Genomic DNA, 21,836 nt, shown 5'->3' on the forward strand with positions numbered 1-21,836 from the left:
TCCAGAGAAAACACACTCTGCCTGTTATGACTCCCTGCTTGTTTTCTCCTTCTCACCCTCAGCCCCACTCTCTCCAACCTGTTGTCTTGCTCATCAAACTTGAAGTTTGTCTTTCTCATCGCACCAGTGCCATCTCCATTTTCTCCTCATGGCAGGTGTCTTGTCCAGCCAGTCCTGGATGCCAATATCCAGCTTCTTTTTCATCTGGTGACTGATTTCCACCTTGTTTGCAGTAATACCTCTGCCCCTCACCCCTTACCATGTTCCAGTCTGTTGGGTTGGCATTTACTCAGTCCATTTCCAGTCTCCATTCTTACCCTTCAGCTTTTTCTCTGGGTGGGTCTCTCCAAATCAATTCCTTCTCCTCCTATGTATTCTTAGTTTCTATTGTCCTTCTGACTCTTCCAACAATCTCAGTTTTCTCCATCCCCTTCCTGACTTAAGAATGGATCATTTTTCCCAGTAATTTAAAACTCTTCCACATTATCCTTCTCTTATCCTTGGACACTTCCAATGCTTAGACAAAAGCTACCCATTTTCTGGTTTTTAAACTTGAAAGATCTCAATCCTCAGACCTAAGCATTTAACATGATGAATTTGTCTGGAAGCACAATCTCCACTGCAGGAGAATGAAACAGATTTTATTTGAAGGAAAAATGTGGTTTCTGAGGGTAAAGCCCACAGAGTCAGTGTAGGACTTTGCAGCACTATTTTAAGGAGGCAAACTTGGGGTTTCAATCCAGTGTTATTCTGGTTAGGTAACTGTGCTAGTGCTTTCTGTGGCACTGAGGTTTTTTCTGCTCTAGAGTCGCTGCTGCTGCACTGAAATCCATTTATTATACAGATAAAAGAGTGATCTTTGTCTGCAGATAACATAGTGTCATTTTAGCTTGAAACCATTGAAATTTGTCTTTGTTTCTGATGTGTTATGAGCATCTCATTAGCAAGCCCATGAATCCCTCAGTTTGCTCTCAAAACCAACTATCTGAGCTCTCATCTCTGCCAGAGCAGAGATTTCCTCCTTTCTCTTATTTTTGAAAGCTGTGTTGGTGCCAAGGCAGTTATAGGTCAATTGAGTTATTGTTGGTTCTAATTGGCACTCTAACAAGCTATTAAATCAATTTACCTACAGATGAATGTCACTCAAAAAGCAAGGTGCCAGCTCCTTTTGAGAACTTCAAAAAGCCCATTGCCACTGCTGAGTGTGAGGGAAAGGTCAGGCTGCAGGGAAGTGGCTACTTGAGATTTGCCCCCAAAGTGTTTGTGCCATGAGCACAGGCCAGGCTGTGAGGAGGGATAAGAGCATTCCCACAACTCCAGGCCAGGAAAGGATTTAAGAACATCAGCAGCTCTGACAGATCTCATATCCCTTGCTGGGTGTGTAACAAAGCATGGGCTTATTTCCATGTGGAAGGATGCAGGTGCTGTCCTGCTCCTTCCCAGGTGTGTGTCCCACGTGCTTTCCTGTGGCTGTGCATGCAGGTGCAGTGTCCACAGCCAGCCCCCAGCTGGTGACATCACTGTCTTTTGAGTGTCTGCAGATTGAGGAGATTTCCTCAAGAGTCAGAGCCATTATGGTGAGCAGGGTTGATTTAAGTTCTTTCTGAAGGGACATTTGGTGACGTCTCCCCCAGCAGCACTGCAGAGCTCATCCCCACGGAGCTGAGCTGTAAACCTGGCACTCCTGAGCCTGCAGGGCAGGACAAGGGCTCCTACCCAGGCATCCCTGCCCGTTCAAAGCCCAAGCTGCTGTCCAGGATGAGCATGAGGAGTGCTCAGGCCCCCTGGAGCAGGCTGGGGTTTGCTGGGGCTCAGGGCACAGCAGGATGCAGCTTGGCTCTGTGCAGCTCTGCAGTGTTGACAGCACCAAGCCCTGGTTTGTCAGCAGACACAGCACTCAGGTCTCCAGAAACACGGCAGAGGGAGCAGATGTGTCCTGAGCTGCAAGGTGCTCTTAGAGAGACCTTTTCCTGCCCCTTCTCTATGCTGAATGCTTTGCTAGCTGGGAAGTCCCTTTCCCAACTGGAATTATTCACTGTGTGCAGTATCAATGTGGTCACTGTGTGCCTGGTGTTAGCAGCAGGCTGGAGGAAAGCAGGCTCTTATCTCCCGAGGAGATGCTGCAGGCAGCAGGGGAACTCAGTGCCGTGAGAGCAAAGCAGATGAGCAGCCAAGGGGGAATTCCAAGGTCAGCTTGAGGGCCCACCACTTGCACGTTCCAGGGGCACAGCAGCTTCCCCAGCGATGCACAGTGCTAATCTCATTTGTGGTGACTCGTCCAAATGTGCTAATTAAGGATTTAACTCGCGGCCTCTTTGGATGGAGAGGTTGTCTGTGTGTGTGCATCCATTGTTCCAGAGCTCAGAGGCAGGAGAGGAGCTGCAGGTTGCCAGCTGACACAATGCTTTTTTGGGGTGTTTGGGAGTGCCAGGCAATCAGGAGCTGTGCTGGGAACCACAGGGAAAGTTGCACTTTTGGGGTCTCCCCTCCTTTACTCCCATTGTGATGGGCTCCTCTGCTGTGGCTGCAGCACCGGCACTGCCCCCTCATCCCACTGCGAGCTGGGAGCTCAGGAACTGTGCTGGGAGTCACTTCTGCTCCTGGTCAGAACCTGGGCACTGTTACAATGTGATCCTCACCCCACCTGAGCACGGGGAGGGCATGGAAAGCCCTGGAAAAGCCGGGGAGATCCATTTGCATGTGCTGGGTGTGGGAAAGCAGCTTCTGGCAGTTATCAGCTCTTGGGAGGAGATAACAGCAACATTCCAGAGACTGGGGGGCTCCACTCCACAAACCCTGGCCTTCCACTGGTGTCAGGGCAAGGGGCTCACTCAGCTCTGCACTGACGCCTCTCAGCAGGGCAGTTGTGGGGGCAGGGCAGCCCCTCCCTGTGCCCCGTTGTGCCCAGGTGCAGAGCCAGCTCAGGGACACCCTGAGTGCCAGTTTCATTCCTGCCATGTCCTGGGCCAGCTCTCCCAGCACCCAGGAGATAAGAGAAAAGATAATGATGCCTGGCTCCATGCAGCTTTTTTAACAATAGCAAACCCACTTTCATTAAGCACAAATTCTTAATACTTCACCTTTCCCCCTTCACTTCAAAGTCCTAATGCATGCACAAGTTACACTTCTATTAATAACAAGAAGAATATAGTTTTCCATCCCTATTTCCCTGTGAATGGTGGGGAGGGCAGGAGGAGGGACCAGTCTAGACTGCAGATGATGGTCTGTTCTCCTTGATGCCCATACAAAGCACTCGTATCGTGCTCATTTAGCTGTGCATGCTCCTGGAATGACAAGCAGTGCCTGGCAGACAGAAGGACAAGCTGGAAGGGATGTCAGGCATACAGGTTGGACCCGTGAGCCATCCTGAGCTGAATTCTCCATGCTTTGATTTCTCCAGCTTTAAGAAAAGGGCTGAAGGTGCTGCCAGGGGCCATGGAAGATGTTGGGGGACTCTGTAATATTTTAATGTAACAGCAGATGCCAGAGCAGATACCAGCAAGGGTGGGCTTGGTCTTTACCAGGCATTTTCATTAAGATTTCTTTGGGATTCTCCTTTTCTTTGTAGTGCTGTAGATTTGGTCTCACCTATTCTCCATCTTTTATCAGGACCCCAAAAAGCAGTGGAGCTGTGTACCAATAGAGGATTTCTGAATCATCAGTTCTTGTGCCTTGATAAGGGAAGAGATTACCAGTACTCTCCAGTTCCATGTATGGTGCTCTATTGTCTGGCAGGTTTAGAGCTAGGCTGGAAAAAGATGGGAAAAAAAACCTGCATGGAGAGACAGGGAAGATGGATTTTACCTTTTATGTCCATAAATGAGAATTGTGCAGCCCCTGCATGGGGTTTGGAGATGCTCTAAGAAGAAAATGTTCCATCTTTCTCTCACCAGTCATGTGTACTGCAAGTGTGCTTCCCTTTGCTTTGGGAATATGTGACTATTGACTTCAGAAACACTCCCAAGTACCTGGCACAGGAGCTGTGAGGTGTCTGTCCTGCTCTGGTGTGGGAGCTCTAGCAAACCTCCCTTAGGCAGGGTGGCTGGTGGGTTGAACCAGAAGAGAACCCTTGTTCTATTTCTCTCTCAACAATGCTATTCTATGGCATTTCTAAGTCAGCATTTCTTATTTCAAAGTTTGCATATAGATGCACACTATGTGAGCTTCTGTCAAGCTTTGAGAATTTTTATAAATCCATTTCCCACATTGGATCTTGAGGTTATGTGCTGTGACCCTTGGCTTTTATTGCAAACACCAGGCCAGCCTGGGTCAGGGCAGTTCCCTGTGTGTGCTGTGCCTGGGAATGAGATAAAACCCTGGCTCACAGATGTGCTTCAAACTCCAGCTGTGTCCATGGCTTCTGCTAAACCCTGAGTGCTTCTGGACAGCTTTTGGGGCTCAGTGTGTGAAAGCACAGGGAAAGCTGCACTATTGGGGTCTCCCCTCCTTTATTGCCACCGTGATGGGTTCCTCTGCAGCACAGGCACTGCTCCCTCATCCCTCTGCCAGTCCCACTGCCTTCTCCCTGCCTGCACATCCTGCTGGAACTTGGGCCCAAGCCTTGCAAAGCCAGGCAGCCCCTTCTGCAGCGTGAGCAGCAGTTTGGGCTAACACTGGCAGCTGTGGCTATGGCCTAGGACTCCTGCTTTCCAACAGGGGATCTGGAAGCCTCATTTGCAAGTAAATTCACACAGCCAAATCTGCACTGCAGACAAAAAAAGATTTGCCTTGACATCATCTGCCCTGCTCTGCGCTCCGCAGTCAGTCAGGAGAGCAGAGCACAGCTCCAGCCTCTCCAGCTCAGCAGAATTAAGGCTAAGCTTCATCATGAGCTCATACAAGCTGTTCCCACCCCAAATAATTGGCTGTGCATGCTTTGTGTCTGTCTAGCCACTGCTGCATGTGGGTGGGTGTGTTGTGTGTGTGAACGAGTCTGCTGGGGAAATGAATGCGTAACTTCGGGGGTGCAGCTGATAATAAAGTGCCTTGGCAATGCTGGGGCTGGGAGCAGTGTGAGGAGAGCTGAGCCCTCAGACACCTGCACAGAGATCCCTCTGCCTGCTGCCACAGCAGGGGCATTCCCACTTCAGACCACCATCACCTCTTTTTTGATCTTCCTCCCACACTAAACCCCCTCAGGAGTGTTTCCAGCCTGTGTTTCCCATAGCTGGGATGTAAAAGCAGGACAAAAAGCAGTGTTGTTTCTCCAAAGCTCAGTGCCCCCATCAGCACAAGCCTCTTTGCAGGTGAGGAGGAAATGCCAGAGGTGCTGGTGTGTCCATTGGGATGGGAGACAATGCCATCCATGAGTGTGGCTGTGGGGACACTGCTGGGTGAAGTCAGGGATGAAACCCCTGTGGGCTTGGCAGCTGTTCTGGGGTGCTGCTCTCACAGGGCTGAGCTGTTCCCAAGCACTTCCAGTGCTCATCACTCTCTCTCTCAGGAGTGGCAGCATTGCTGCCCACTCTCCCAGATAAGAGGTGCAGAGACAGGCTGTCAAAGAGCTCAGCAAGGTGCCAGGAGTTGGGCCCTCCCATTTCCTCAGCCTGGCCCAAAGCTTCCAGCCTTGCTTTCTCTCCACACCCCCATGCCCAAGATTTTTTCTTCGCCTCTTTGAAGTTAGGACAGGTCAGTGGAAACTTGTGCCTGCCCCAGACTGGGATCCTGAGATCTGCAGCCCAGTTAGGGAAAAGGAACAGGGTTGGTAATTCCTCTGGTGGTGTGGTTCAGAAAGGAGCATGGCACAGAGGAGGGCAGAGAATTCTTCACAAGCTCTTGGAAAACTTGCTTTTCCTAGGCACAGTGTGGCTCTGGCTGGCTCAGGGAGAGGAGGGGAGAGTATTCCAATAAAGGAGTTTTGTAGTAATATAAACTACCCAGCTGATAAAAGCCCAAGGCTTTGGCAGAGCAGCTGGTGACCTTTGCAGGCAGGCAGGTGACTCTGTGAGTAAGGGCAGTGCAGTTCAGATACTCCAGCTTTGCTCAGCCCCTGCCCTGGAGCTGCAGTGGTTCTGCTGCATTTCCCTGAGCTCAGCCTGGCTGCAGGGCTGGGTGAGATCATCCCTGCACACGTTTTTGTGGATGCAGGAGGGTTGATCACCATTCCTGTGAAATGAGGGTCATTAGCCAAATTCCCAGCTGAGAATGGCCCTGGGGATGAGTTTTCCCCTTTGGAGGCACCTCAGGCTGTGTGCCCCTACAGGAACCCCAAATTCCATCCAGGGACCTGCTGGTGCTGCGCTGCTGTCACTGGTCCCAGATCCCACTCCCAGCTTGGTGCTTTTGCAGTGGCTCTTCAGGGCAGGATTCAGCCAGCCTGGGGCTCTCTTGCTACAGTGGAAGTGGTTCAGAGCCCTGAGTTTTCTGCTCTTTGCCCACAAAACAGCAATTTCTGATTCAAGGATGCCTTTCCTGAAGGAGATCCCTAATTTACTGTCTGAATATCTAATGAGCTAACATGGGCTTGGATGCACTTGAGAGCAGAGCTGATCTGCTCCTGCTTTCCCTGGCCTCCAGTCCCAGACCCTCTGCTGTTCCCCACTGCAGTGACTTGAGAGCTTTCCCAGGTACCCTCACTCACCACTGACCCACCTTCCTCCTCCTCTTCCTCAGCCTCCCTGTGGCCTCCCAGCTGGGCCAGCACAGCACAGACATTTCTGCTGCCATGAAAGAACAAGAGCAAATCCCTGGCTCCTGCCTTAGTCTGAACTTAAGCAGGACTGGATTAATAAAAGGAAGAAAACCACAGAAATCATGTAATCATGGTGGAAGTGCACGAGTTCCCAGGCAATTGATGTGATGTCCCAGCACATCCCTGCTGAAATCAAAGGCTGAGCTGCTGCAGTGGCCTGGAAATTGGGTCCTGTGTGTGCAGAAGGAAAAACTAGAAGGATGTTTTGTGTTTTAGGGAAGAGGGCCCTCTGAGAGTGTGTTCTTGTTGGGGAAGCTGGAATTCATTGAGACACTGCTGCCATCCTCCATTCCCAGAACAGGCCAGGGAACAGACTTGCCTCTAGGCACCACAACCAAAGGATAAACTTGTCTTTTCTTTTAAGGCACAAAACTTAAAAGCCTGCAATAGTCTTTTGTGCCTGTGACTCTCAGATCCCAGGGCATGTTTAGGTTCTTTTAGGGTTCCCTTTTCTACACTCAGGACCACAAGTAGATTTTCCTAGCCTGGTGGGCAGGGCAAAGTGCCCATCTCACATTTCCATGTGGTTCTCTGGGCTCAGGCATGAACAGAGCCTGTGCTGAGCTCCTGCCTTGAAGTATGGATTTAAAATTGAGAATAAACCCTTCCACGACATTTAGTGGGACCTTCAGTGGCCAGGGAAGGGTTTGGCTGTCACTGCCTTGGAGCAGCTCCTGTCCTGCTGTCCCTGTGGTAACCATTTACTCTGTCAGCATGTCTCACATCTAAGGGCTGTGGCAATGTTGTGTCCCAAACTCCTTACAGAGGTTGTTATTTCACATTGCCCTTGTAGCTTGTCTGAGCCTGATGCCAGTGTGGAAATACAAAGGGGGTGTTGTTATTTATTGGGTGTTCATGGCTCTCATATCTGCTCTGCCCCAGCTGTGTGTAGGAATAGCTTTGTCATATTCCTGTGAAATAGCAGGGAGATCTATTCCCACCTTATGGCTGGAATAGGAATAGAGAGAAAAAACTCCTTTATTTCCTCTCATGCAGGCTGAACCTGAGTGGTGCAGACATCACAAGGAGCTGTCCTGCCTGTCCCTGCAGTGTCCCTTTCCCAGCCTGTCCCTCTGGCAGGCTGGAGCCTCCTCCTCCTGTATTGATGGAAAATGCATCAAGCTGAATATATTTCTGAAACAACTTGTTTCTGGCAGGTTGTTCATTCTAAAAATATATTTATTTCTAATTGCTGAGCAGAATGCTTAATGAATTCTTCCTTCCCAAGAACAATTAATCAAAGAAATGATTTAGGGTTGGCACTTGCTCCCCCAGGGCTCAATGGCTTTGTTCCAGTAGAGCAGGGCAAGTCCAGCCCATAGTGGAAAAGATTTATCTGAGCATTTTTCATGGTGCCCATCACTGTTTGTCTGCCTGTCCCTGGCACTCTGTGTTGCAGGAGCAGCAGGGTCACAGCAAGTTTACAGAGCCCCCTTACCCTGGTGAGAGATGAGGCTGCAGCTCCAGCCTGCTCTGGAAGGTCTCTTGATGGGAGCACATGGCTGGAGAGGGCTCTGTGTGTCACAGACCCTGCCAGTTTTGATAGAGGAGAAACCCCTGGGGATCCCCAACACACCACAAGTCAGAAAGTTTGCAGTGTCCTGGGAAGAGCAGGAGAGGTGCAGCAGCACCCAGGTGCTGGCAGAGGGCAGGGAGGTGCTGGGTGGAAGTGCCTGATCCCCACACACACTCCATGCTCCTTCCCAGGAGTGTGTGTGCACATTCCATGCCACAGGCAGGGAAATGCCCAATTTCCTCCTGCCAGTCTGATGGGAGGGGAAAGGCCTTCAATATCCTGAATGTGGCCACTGAATTCTTCATGTTGTGATTCAGAGCATCCTCTGTGGCAGGTGTGTGATGTCCTTTCTGAGCAGGATGCATTTCACACATCCTCTGCCTGAGTTTTTCATTCTGCTGTCCCAGGGTGTGCACCCAGCCCTGCTCCTGCCCCTCAGTTCCTGCTGGGTTCCCTCATTGCACTCAGCCCAGCCCAGCAGCATCAGGAGGGACAGTCCCAGTTCCTCAGGACCTGAAGGGGCTCTGGGGGATGTGAAGCTCAGAGCTGAGTGCCCTTCACACCCTGCATTGGATGCAGAATTCCTGCCCTCTCCTCTCCCTTCTATGGGAGTGAGGCTCTCTGCAATCTCCACCCCTCTGTGCCTCAGTTTCCCAGCTGGTGGGGACACTCAGGCACCTGCCCTAAAAAGCTTTGAGGTCAAAAGGGAGCCAGTCCCTGGGGAGCTCCTCAGTGCCTCAGGAAGGCAGTAATTAATTCAGCAGCCATTCCAGGGGGAGGGATAGTGGATTCACGTGGATGCCTTAGGTAAGCACAGCCTCAGTACAGTATGTTTCTTCTGAGACTGAAAATAATCAGAAGCAATTGGACTTTTTTATTTTTTTCTTAACTGCTGCATTTTTAGAAGGTGATTCATCTCTTGTCTGGGGTCTGGGCTACCTGAGTAGCCCCAAGATCCCAGCAGCATTAGTCTTTTTGAGGATTCATTGTGCTCCATTGCAGCCTGAATAACTCATTACAAACAAGAGTCTGATGTGAGCAGCAGGAGAGCTGGGCAGGAGAAGCATTTTGTGCTTTGGAGGCTGAAGTACACACAGGCAGTGCCTTGTTACCTTTTCAGGTGCCTCACTCCTTCCACCCCACTCCTTCCCCATGGCAAGAGGCTCTGGCACCACTGGGTGCGAACCTTGTCAGAACAGTGGTGCCAGCAGGGACATTTCCCACCAGGGCTAAAGGATGGGAAATTCTAAACCAGGAGGATTCCCAGAAAGTGATGTGGATGATGAGGAGCTGAAGGTCTGAAACACAGCCTAGTATGTGCTCCATCCACCCCAATCCATGCTCTTCAAACATTGCACCTTAGGCACTGCCTCCAGGACTTCAGCCATATTCACTGGGTGCAGAAAATCCCCATTAAAACCTGGCCATTCCTGTTGGCCAGAGTGTGTTTAACCCCAAAGCCACACTGGGAAAGAAGGGATTTGCCCAGGAGTGACCCCTCTCCTGCAGGGGTGCTTCTGCTGTGCTGTGTAACCCTCAGGGCTGAGGGGAGCTGTCCTTGCCAGGGGTGACAGCAGCCAGCACCTCCTGTCACTCTGGCTTTCCTGTCCCCACTGAACATGTGCTTCAGGAAGTTTGGAGCCTTTACAGGGAGGCAGCTTTGAATATGATCATTCCAGCAGACCACTGGAAACCCCAAACTGCTTTCTGTCACCTTTTCTGGCAGCTTTGAGCATTCCTGAGCTGCCATGAGCCAGGACAGAGGTCTGAGTTGTGTCCCTGCCCCATCTGGCATGGCCAGAGCTCACCCAGCAGGGATGTGTGCACAGACTGAGCTCTGGCAGATGCTCTTGCCTGTCTCAGACATAAATCCTGGGAGCTGTGCAAGTTGGAGGGAGGCTGAGGGAGCACGTGTGCCTGGGAGCAGAGCTGAGTAAATCATGCAGCTCAACAGCAGCTTCAGCTTTGATCCATCCTCAGGCACTGGGAGCTCTCCTGGTGCTTTCTGGGCTTTCCTTGTGGGAAATGTGGCTGGCCCAGGGCTCAGCTGGGCACACACAGAGATGTGGTGCCTGGGTGAGTTCCCTGGTGCTGCAGTGCTTCAAAGGTTATGGCAGGTATCCTAAACCTGGGCTCTGGAGTCTTGAGGAGAGCCTGGGTGTTGGAATGATCACAGAATCCTAGAATGGTTTGGCTTGGAAAGGGCCTTAAAGCTCATCCCACTCCACCCCTGCCATGGCAGGGACACCTCCCACTGTCCCAGGGTGCTCCAAGCCCTGTCCAACCTGGCCTTGGACACTGCCAGGGATGCAGGGGCAGCCCCAGCTGTGCCAGGGCCTGCCCACCCTGCCAGGGAACAATTCCTTCCCATTATCCCATCCATCCCTGCAGTGGGAAGCCATTAAGGGACCCCAGTTTCCTGTGGGGGCCCTGTGAGTCCCAGCAATGCCCAGGAGGAGCAGTTTCAGCATCTCGGGTGGTGGCAAGTCTTGTTCTCAGCTGGCAGATGACTTAGCAGGGTTTGTCACTTTGTTGGGGACAACTGCAGAGCATGAGGGCATAAATATGTCAGTGCAAGGCAGAAAGCACTGCAGTGTCCCCTCCACACCCCCCACTCCCCAAACTGTGATTCTTACCTAGTTGTGTGACTCATGTCATTTCTCTGCCTTATTTTGGTGTTTAATTTTAGTAAATTTGGCTTCCTAGTGCTGAGAGTGACATCCTCAGCTCACATAAACCCAAATTATGTCAAGACAGACATGTCAACACAAAACAGTTTAGAAGCCAGCCTGTCATCCCTGTGACTTCCCAAGGAGATGAGTGTGGAAGGTCCCTGGTGTGGGTGACGTGTGTGTGTCCAGTGCCACTCTTGGAGCAGCTCTGAGCTGAGACATCCCAGAGCCCCCTGCCCTGGGCTGAGCCCTGGGATTGTGCCCTTCTGCCCCTCTCAGGTGAGACCCCACCTGCAGAGCTGCCCCAGCCCTGGGGCCCAGCACAGGAGGAGCCCAGAGGAGGCACCAGAGAGATGGAGCAGCTCTGCTGGGAGAGCTGGGATTGTCCACCTGGAGAGGAGGAGCTTTGGGTGACCTCACTGTGGCCTTGCAGGGCCTGAAGGAGCTGACAAGAGAGGTGGAGAGAGACTTTGGACAAGGGATGGAGGGACTGGACAGGTTAGATGGGATATTGGGAGGGAATTCCTCCCTGTGGGAGTGGGCAGGCCCTGGCACAGGCTGCCCAGAGCAGCTGTGGCTGCCCCTGCATCCCTGGCAGTGCCCAAGGCCAGCTTGGAGGACCCTGGCATGGTGGAAAGTGTCCCTGCCCATGGCAGGATGGGCTGTAAGGACCCTTCAGCCAAACCACTCTGATTCTGTGATGATATGATAGATATCATATATATGATATATATGATATGTATGATATATATCATATATATCATATATATCATATATATCATACATATCTGCAGCATCTTTAGACAATCATTTTCCTTCCTGTCCCTGTGTACAAACCAAGCTCTTCCCCAGCCCTGCTGCTCTCTGACAGCTCAGAGCTCCCTGGTGCAGATTCTCCCTTCCTGGGCTTTGACTCATGGATGGTGGACATGGGCCAGGGCCTGAACTTCATCATGTCACAGCTTATGCATGTCTTTAGGCTTTAATCCTCCACATTCCACAGCATGTTCTGATGGCTTGGAGGCTGCAGCCCTTATTGATCCATCCCTTCTCTACAACAGCAACATATGGCATGTTTCCATGGCAATAGGTCCCCCTGAAGGGGCTTCCTTCCCTTCCTCACTTTATTGGTCTTTTTCCTTATTAAATCATCAGAGAGAAATGCACACAGGAGAAGGGTCAATGTGTGGATCAATGGGCAGCAAACAAAGAGGAACTTTTCCATATTCATATAAGCAGGAGATTTCAGGAGATCAAACAATGCAGAATTGCCAGGCCCTGAGGTGGCAGCTGATGCATAATTGGTTCTGGGAACTCTGCAATCAATGCACATCCACCACCTTGGAGACCCCTGGGATTCAGCTGCAGGTGGGCAGGGACAAGGGGAATCCACAAATGTTTGTGAGTGCCGTGGGGTGGGGCATGGAGAGAGGTTAACTCTGCTCTGTGCTGGCCCTGCAGCTTTGGCTCAGTGCTGCACACAGAATGGTGCTGAGTTCTCTACCCATGGAGGGTGTGGGGTGGGAGGCTCCTTCCTTCTGGTGGGGTTTGGTGAGCTCTCGGGATTTCTGCTGCTCAGAGTGACCCCAAGGTATGTACCAGTCTCTTCTCCCAGCCTGGCAGTCGAAGAAGGAGTCAGGATTCCTCAGCTGTAGCTCTCAAGGTTGTTTTTTGTTTCTTATCTATAAAATTCTTTCTCTGGCCTGCTGAGGTACATTCAGCAGGTCAGACAGAGGCACACTGACCACCCTCAGGCAGTGTTTTCTTTTATACTAAAAACTATGTGTACATTATTTACAATAACTTCCCAATACCTATCACCTGTGTTAGACACTGAGCTTCTACTCTAAACCAATCCAAAAGTGCCACCATCACCCAGAACATCTAGGCCAAGAAGAAGAAAGACAGGGCACACCCAAATTCCTCCATCTTGGGACCCCAAGCCCTCCCATTCTAAAACCCCAAAAATTTACTTCTCACCCAGTGACAAACTATTATTAAACTCTCTTGACTTGTAATTCTTCATATATAGGTGGTAATTTGCTCCATGGGTCATAATCAAAGTCCCAGGTGTCTTGGGCTTTGTGCCAAGGTCTCTGAGCCCCCTGGCAGGGGCTGGAGCCATCCAGGACAGCCAGAGGGATGTGCTGGGTTCTGACAGTGAGCCAGCCATGGAGTGAAACCTGCTTTGTGCCATGCTGTGACCAAAATTGTCTGAGCTTCCACGGGAACAGGAGTCCTCTGGACATGGGGCTAATGGTGGCTGCACTGCCCTGCTTCCCTTCCCCAGGAATCCTGAAAACCTCCCCGTGAATCTGCACCATTCCACCCTCAGATGGTGTCTCCCGCCCCTGCTGCAGTGAATTCCCACTGCAGGACAATTTATATCTGTGCTCACCTCGGAGGTGCTGTGAGAACAACAATAAATTGTCTGGGTTCAGTGTGTAAATGCTGCTCCTTTGGGCCTGCACACAGAGAGGGGATGAGCTTTCCTAGGAGTAGTACCATAAAAATTTCACTGCTTCTGCAGCTTGTTGCAGGGGAATTCTCCATGAGATATTAATAGCTGTGTCCAAGCAAGTGAGAAAATATTAATAATGCTCCTTTAGTCAGAAATGGGATGTGTGCTCTATTGGCCTCCGTGCTCCAAATTTAGAGCCGGAACAAACCGAGTCTCTTGTGGCTATCTCTGGTTCTGAGAGAGAAATGAAATCTTGTTTATTTTTACTTTTCTGGGAAGATTGGCTTCTAAGTATAGATTTAAGATAGGCTTTAATTTGTTAGCTGGTAGCTGCAGGCAGGAAGGCAGCAGGAGCTGGGGACAGTGGGCAGTGGCTCTGTGGGGTCAAATCCACAGGGACTTTGTGCCATGGGTGTGGTTCAGAGTGACTGGGAATGAAAGTGCAGGAGCACCTTAGCTCTGGGTGCTCCAGTTTCTCTGCAGAGCAAGGACTGGGAAAATTGAAGATAAATCCTGGGAAATGCTTAGCCACGTGCTTTGGAGCCCCTTGCAGGGTTAGGACCTCACAGATTGGATGGAGCCTCATTATCCAAGGGCGGATGCTAGGCAGGGAGCTGCACTCCAGCCTCCAGGAGCCTTTCTGCAAATATGGTGTGCTGAATCCTTGAAACTGAGCTTAGGATGTGAGTTCACTCACCCTCAGAGGATCCCCTCACAGCTGGGGTGCTGCTGTCCTGGCCATGGCACTTCAGTCCCATCCTCACTTCCCACTTGGCTGGGAGTGAGCACACTTCTGAGCAGGGCTGGCAGCATCCCTTCCATGGCTTTTCACATGCTTGAAACCACTTCATGTGGGTGTGGTTGGTGACTGGTGCACTTGACACAAAGATAATGCAAAGTGAGGGGTTTTCTGAGGCAGGGAAGCAGCAAACACAAGAAAGATGTTCCAGCAAAGTTGCTGAAGGTCAGGACTGTCTGTCTTGGCTGATTCATAAAGCCCCTTTCAAACGGAGATGGAGGCCAGGGAAGTGTTTGTGTCTCAGTAATTGGAGTTTCTGTGAAGGACAGTCAGCAGCAGCTTCTGGGGGCTCCTCTGGCAGCTCCCTGGGCAGTGCTGAGTGTCCCACATGGGGCTGTTCTCCCTCCCCACAGAGCCCACACGAGGGGAAGGTGTTGCCATCTCTCCTGAGGGAATGCTTAATGAAGCACCCTGAGCTCTGAGCTGTTCCCTTGTTTAGGCAAGCCCACTGCTTGGTGAATTGCCTTTGGGATTAGCTCTGCTTGCCTGGCCCTCAGTTCTTCAGAATTCTCCTGCAAAATTTGGTGTCATGTGGATCCATAGAATGGCTTGGGCTGGAAGGGACCTTAAAGGTCATCCAGTGCCACCCTTGCCATGGCAGGGACACCTTCCACTGTCCCAGGCTGCTCCATGCCCTGTGCAACCTGGCCTTGGGCACTGCCAGGGATCCAGGGCAGCCACAGCTGCTCTGGGCACCCTGTGCCAGGGCCTGCCCACCCTCCCAGCCAGGAATTCCTTCCCAATGTCCCATCCATCCCTGCCCAATGGCAGTGGAAGCCATTCCCTGTGTGCTGTCCCTCCATCCCTTGTCCCCAGTCCCTCTCCAGCTCTCCTGGAGCCCCTTCAGGCCCTGCCAGGGGCTCTGAGGTTTCCCTGGATCCTTCTCTTGTCCAGGTGAGCACCCCCAGCTCTCCCAGCCTGGCTCCAGAGCAGAGGGGCTCCACCCTCAGAGCATCTCCATGGCCTCCTCTGGGCTCTCCAGCAGCTCTGTGTCCTCCCTGTGCTGGGCCCCAGGGCTGGGGCAGCTCTGCAGGTGGGGTCTCACCTGAGGGGCAGGGGGGCACTCAGGGCTGGGTCATTCCCAGCTCTCACCCCCCCCCCCCCCCCCCCCCAGCACCCCCAGGTCCCTTTGGCCCAGGGCTGCTCTCAATCCCTTCATCCCCAGCCTGGATTGATCCCAGGGCTTGCCCAGCACCAGCCCTTGGCCTTGCAAGCTTTGCTGAGGCTCACACAGAGCCAGCTCTGCTCCCAGGGCCCCCAGATGCCACCAGCTCCTCATCCCTGCAGCAGCCTGGCAGCAGAGGGTGCAGAGCAGAGGCAGCAGCTCAGGCTGACAGAGTGCCCTGTGTGTTCTGTGAGTTAAAGAAAGGGCAGCACTCACAATGTACCCACTGATAATTGCTTAAATCCATCAGTGCCTCAAACGTGGTGTTTGCAAATTGTCAGCTATTACTGCTGGAATAAAAATACCTCTAAGTAATGTGTATATTTATACTTTTACAGTAGAAAAGAGAAGAAATTTCCCCTTTGCTGCTACTGATCAAATTATAGATTATAACATGGCTGGAAATCTCTCCTGAGTCTAGACAACCACATTTGCTGGGTGGTGCTTCTACCTCTGAATGAGTTTCTTTAATCTTTGGTATCTCATAGTCTATCTGTAATATAGGATGATAATACCTTCCTAATTATATCTGCTGGGATTTAATTAATGTTTGGACATTACTTTGAAAAATGTAGGGTGTTGATTATTGTTTAATAATGTAGTGTTAGATTTAAAAATTAATGATAGAGAAGCAATGAAAATACTTCCTTGCTTGGACTGCAAATGCCATCTCCAAGTATTACATAAGCAATAGCTTCCTTAATTTTCCACTTACCAAAATCCATGTAATTATATTTTAAGGTAATAATATGAGCATATGTTCTAAACTTGAAACATGGTTTGGAATTGGGCACTGCTCAGAGGAGATTAGGTGAGCAATTATGTAGATTGAAGATAATCTAAGTCAAAGGCTAAGTGCAGACCTTGGAGAATGTCTTGCCTGGGGTGGAACTGCCAGCTGAATTCGATGGCAGTTCTGTCAGGGACAGCACAGCAGCCTTAAGGAATCCAGATGCAAAGTGCTGCCAGGCCCACACCTGGTTTGTGCTGGGATCCCTCCCCATCAGCCACTGCTGGTGTCACCATTCCCACCCATCACTGTCACAGGCCTTGTGGTCCTGGCCGGGACTGAGCTCCATGGGAGTCCTGTCCCATCCCATCCCATCCCATCCCATCCCATCCCATCCCATCCCATCCCATCCCATCCCATCCCATCCCATCCCATCCCATCCCATCCCATCCCATCCCATCCCCTTTCTGAGCCTGCAGCCAGCTGAGCCCCTGGGTCACTACCCAGGGGAGGGACATTCCCTGCCAGCTCCTGCTGGCACCTGGGAGGTGCTGGAGCACCCCTGGGGAGGTGCTGTGGGTGCTGCCCTTTGCCAGCCAGCTTTTCCAGGCCTGGCAGTGCCCTGGGTTTGGTGCTTCCGAGTCCTGGAGCAGCCAGGAGCCAGCAGGGCTGCAGGAGATGCAGAGATCCAGGAGATGCAGACATCCAGGAGAAGCAGAGGTGAAGGAGATGCAGAGATCCAGGGGATGGAGGCATCCAGGAGATGGAGGCATCCAGGAGAAGCAGTGATCCAGGAGAAGCAGAGATCCAGGAGAAGCAGAGATCCAGGAGAAGCAGAGATCCAGGGGATGCAGGCATCCAGGAGATGCAGGCATCCAGGAGAAGCACACATCCAGGAGAAGCACGCATCCAGGAGATGCAGGCATCCAGGAGAAGCACACATCCAGGAGAAGCACACATCCAGGAGATGCCGGCATCCAGGAGAAGCACACATCCAGGAGAAGAAGGCATCCAGGAGATGCAGGCATCCAGGAGAAGCAGGCATCCAGTAGAAGCACACATCCAGGAGAAGCACACATCCAGGAGAAGCACACATCCAGGAGAAGCACACATCCAGGAGAAGAAGGCATCCAGGAGAAGCAGGCATGCAGGGCAGTCTGGAGGAGGCTGGCACCCAGCAGGCTCTCTCCTGTGCTGTCAGAATGCATGGTTAATTAGCAGTGCTCCCAGGGGCTTTAGTCAGGATGGCAGAGTATTTGCATAGAGCGGTCAGAAGGAATTAAAACTGTTTGTCTTTTCCTTTAGCTGGGTCCTTTCCCATTACACAGCACTCAGAATATTTTTGTAACTCGTTTGACTCTTTCTGGTGAGGATTCATGGCAAAGAAGTTTCCAAGTGCACAGGTCTTTGAGTAAATTCTCTATAAATAAATTAATTCCTCCCACCAGGGAATTGCTGGACTCAGAGCTGGTTAAATGTCCTTCAGTGTGTTCAGGAGCAGTGAATCACCCTATTCCACCCTTTATCTCTAGGGCAGAGCAAAGTCTGTAACTCTCCAGCAGAAGCAGCCTGCTCCTATCTGGCAGAAGTGATGCTTCCAGAGGCAGGCAGGGATCTCCTCGTGCTTTTCTCTTGCTCTCTCTGTTCAGCTGTCTCTGTGAATGGCTGCTCCTGGAGTCAACTTTGCTCCCATTGTGGCTCCAGGCACCCTGACCTCCCCTAATGTCACTGACATATTTCCTGAAAAATCTCTTCGCCAGGATTTCTTCTCCTGGAAAGCTGGGAAGCTTCAGCTTCTCCATGTTTTCCTCCTCTGGAATGTGATTTGGAGAATTGTTTACCCAGCATGTGAATTGTTTTTAATTAATGACCAACCCCAGTCCAGCTGTGTCAGGACTTTGGTCAGTTACAGGTTTTTGTTACTTTCTTGTCTAGCCTTCTAATGGATCCTTTCTCTTTCTTTAGTACAGTTTTGGTATATAATATAATACAATACAATACAATATAATATAATAAATCAACCTTTTGAGAACTTAGAATCAATTCTCATCTCTCACCTCATCCTAAAACCAGCAGCACCACAACAATTAATAACCACACCCTAAAGCTCTTTTCAAAGGTGATTTCTGTTTCCAGCCCCAGAGCCCTCCTGAGAACTGCTCTTTCCTGCCAGGCCACCTGATCCAACTGCATTCCAGAGCCAGGAAAGGCAGCTGCCACCCCGGAGAGAAGGTTTCCAGCTGCTCCGAAGGGATTTAGGAGCACTTGGTCCCCACCAGCAGGGGATGGAGATTCCGGGTGGGACTCAGTAGGTGGCACTCTCCTTCTGGAGTCAGCCCCGAGCCTTGGGACAGAGCTGGGCTTGGCTTTGGGCTTGCTTTGAACGAGCTGTGCTCATTAAAGTGCTGTTCTTGGGAGGTCAGCAGGGCTGGCCATGGGCTGGGAACTCAGTTCCAGTGCTGGGGAGAATCTCCTGGCCCCTGGCACGGCCAGGCAGGTGCATTGTTGTTTGTGCTTCAGCCCTGAGCTGGCTGCCCTTCAGCAGGAGCTGAAAACCCCAAAAAGCTTTGTTAATTTAGAGGTGAGGCCACTCAAGTTCATTTTCTCTGGACTGTGCAAGCACTGTGGAGTCAGAACAGTTCAGAAGCCACAAATGCACAGGGTTTTAGTGCTGTTGTGACCCAGTGGTGCTGCTGAGTCTCTCACCTCTGGGATTCACTGCTTTCTCTCCAATTCCTAACTTCCTGAGCTCATGCTCTAGAATTGCCCACGCTGCACCATGGAATGAAAAAGGAAATTTCATTTAATTGTAAAGAATGACTTCCAAAAGCAATATCCCAGCCTGCTGTCACAGTGTGCTCTAGGCAGAGCAGAAAGATGGTCCTGCATTCCAAACCCACAAACCAATACCTACAGAGTGCACAGGCTGTCACATCAGCTGAGTGACACAGCAGTGCTTAAGGAGCACATATTCCTGAAGTGTCTATGCCACAATAATTCTTAGATACATTCTGTTTAAATAATGTATTGGGAATTAAGAGATCTGAGGTAGTGGTGCATGTTAAAATGTGATTTTCAGATCCAAGGAGTGCGCAGAGAGTAGGATGGAATATAAAAACCAAGGGTGTTTGAACAAGACATCTGGTTTATATAGTGCTGCCTGTTCCCTGTGCTCTGAGCTGCTCAGTTGCACTGAGTCAACTGTAATAAAACAATACATTCATATTTATTAATTTTTTATGTAGGCTTTTGGAAACAGGAAGAGAAGTGAGAAGAAGACAGGATATCAGACATCCCAGAGATGCATCTCTGTTAGGCTCTTTTGCAAGCCATACCAATGGCTTCACATCTGCTTAGGCTCAAAAATCAGGTTCAGGTCCTGAGCCTTGCCTATGCTCAGCATTCCATGGACAAACCCCACACTCCTCACTTTGCCATGTGGCTCCTCTGTGTGCAAGGCAGGGATAATAACTCTGCCTCTCCTGGGTGCAGCACAGCCAATTTCATCACTGTCAGCTCCGTGGAATCCCTGGGTGAAAGGAACAACAGAAATGCAGAAAACATGGGTTATTAATAGCTGGTGCTTGCCCTTCCATACATCACATGCACTGTTAGTCATTGTGGCCAGTAATTTACAGGGAGGGGAAAGATATTCCTGGGAGCAAATGCAAAATGACACTTGGATGGTATCAGCCCTCTGAGGTGTTGCAGGCCCACAGAGTCTAATTAAGTCTAAATGCACTGATGCCACCCTGAGCAGATCCTGCTTCCTGTGTGGGTAAATGGAAATGTGCAGGAGCTCTGCAAATCTTAACAGGGGAATTTGAACTTCCAGGCAGTTCATGTTGGAAAGGCAGGTGCTGGAGTTGGTGTGCAGACCAAATTCTTGGTGTGTCCCAGCTTTTTCTGCCTCCTTCATACAGCCCCAAGGTTGTCTGACACCTTTATTAGAGGGATCACTGGGTACAGAAGTTTCCCTTCCCTGGTTTTAAGTGGTGGCTTTAAAGGTCAGAGCTGAGGGGCTGTGACAATAACGTGGAGTCAGCAGTGCAGCCCTGAGGAGAGCTGTGCTGTGAGGGACACGTGGCAGTGGGGCTCAGGAGTCTCCCCTGCCCACACTGCACACCCTGGGGGCTCAGGAACTGCTGCAGGTGAGGATGCAGGACAGCTGAGCACACTGGCCAGGGAGAGGCTGGGCTAGCAGGGGTGCTGCAGTCAGGGGAAAGTGTTTCACTGTCCCTGTGTGTGTGCAAAACATCTTCCCTGAGCTGGGAGCCATCCTGCCACTGCTGGCCATGTCCCCAAGCGTAGAAATCACCACACAGCCTAAAAAAGAGGCACAAAAATGCAAAGATCTCAGAAGAAAGGCACTTACCTTCCCAGCACTGCAAACCTGGCCGTGCCAGGCTCATGCCGTTAATTTGAAACTTGGGAAAACTCATTTTCTCTGGGCCTATCTCCTTGTGTATTCCCTAAGGGAAATGAAGGATGGCTGGGAGGTTATTTATTTTCAGTAATAATGCACACACTGCTTCCAGACTTCCTGCTATTGTGTGATTATCCAGATTAATTGCCTGGGAAAGCTGCAGCATCATCTCAGGCCCTTATTAAGGAAGCTCACAACACGGATTTATATTAATGCATATTGCTGGGTGCCACAGCCTTGCTCTGGGAGGCAGATGGACAAATCCCACTGCTGAGTGCTGCCAGCAGCCCTGGACCTGCACACTGAGGGGGGGATTGCTGGCACCTTGAAAGCCAGGAGGAGAGAGCTGAGGTCATTTTTAGAAAGCTTGTTAGTGAATAACTTTGCTTATTCTAAAATCAGTTCCCATCAGCCTCTGCTGAATGATTGTGAGAATTGCTGGGGTGCTGCTGGTTGCTGACCCTGCCTGAACATGGGCAAGAGCTGGAATCTTAAAGATGCTTTTAGGTGCTTTAAAGTGTTCTTACCAGGGAGAGAGGCTCTAGACAGAGAAGGCTTTTAAGGTATATTCTGCCCTTTTGGTTTCCCTGCTGAGAGTTTAACAAACCATGCAGTTGCCTTGCTCTGAAAATCCTGTTCTGCAGCAGCTCAGCCTGGTCCAGGTTCCAGCCAAACAGCCACTGACCAAGGTAGAGCTTGAGGGTTTTTAAAGCAAGTCCAGCTCTCCTGAAACATCTCAGGAGCAGCAGCATGTGCACATCCTTCAGCAGCCCAACACTTCCCTCTGATAAATCAGTGTCAGTGCAGGGTCACACTGATGCTCTCACTGCTGTTGAGGTGATTGCTCATCTCCTGTGACAAAGGGGTGATTATTGTATTAATAACTGATGATATTAGGGTAGCTGTAACTAATATTGGATTAATAACTGATGATATTAGAGTAGCTGACCCATAGTGCACAATTTGGGTTGCTGGAATCTTGGCAGTGTGAGCCCACAGTGCAGCAGCATCCACATGTGACACATGAGGAGAGCACTGGAGCACCACTGTGCTGGGCAGAGAGGCTCCTCAGCAAGCTCTGACACTGGGAAGGGTTTTAGTCCTCACTCTGAGGGAGTTGGGACCACATTGTCTCATTGTGCATCTGTGGGAAATCTTAAAAAAATCCCAGTGGTATAAATTAGGGGTTCTACTCAGCCTGTGTGTGCCTTCAAAACAAAACTGAGTGTTACAGTAAGGGCCACTGGACAACACTGAGCTACCACTGGAGTGCAGATAAGCTTCCTGGGGACTGTGCCTCATGGAACAGGAGTTAAATGTTGGTGTTACTGTCCTTAGAAATGGAATAGGCATCTCCAGGCACTGACTCCAGGCTT

At 50.7% G+C, this 21,836-nt stretch overlaps 1 protein-coding gene across 1 annotated transcript in view; it reads left to right on the top strand.

Annotated features, from left to right (window-relative positions):
* The window catches only part of HCN4 (hyperpolarization activated cyclic nucleotide gated potassium channel 4), a 100,672-nt gene that overhangs the window by 7,216 nt on the left and 71,620 nt on the right, over positions 1–21,836 (top strand). The gene's annotated exons all lie outside the window — the stretch shown is intronic.

The sequence above is a fragment of the Ammospiza nelsoni genome, chromosome 14 (genome assembly GCF_027579445.1).
Source record: "Ammospiza nelsoni isolate bAmmNel1 chromosome 14, bAmmNel1.pri, whole genome shotgun sequence".
Lineage (NCBI taxonomy): Eukaryota > Metazoa > Chordata > Aves > Passeriformes > Passerellidae > Ammospiza > Ammospiza nelsoni.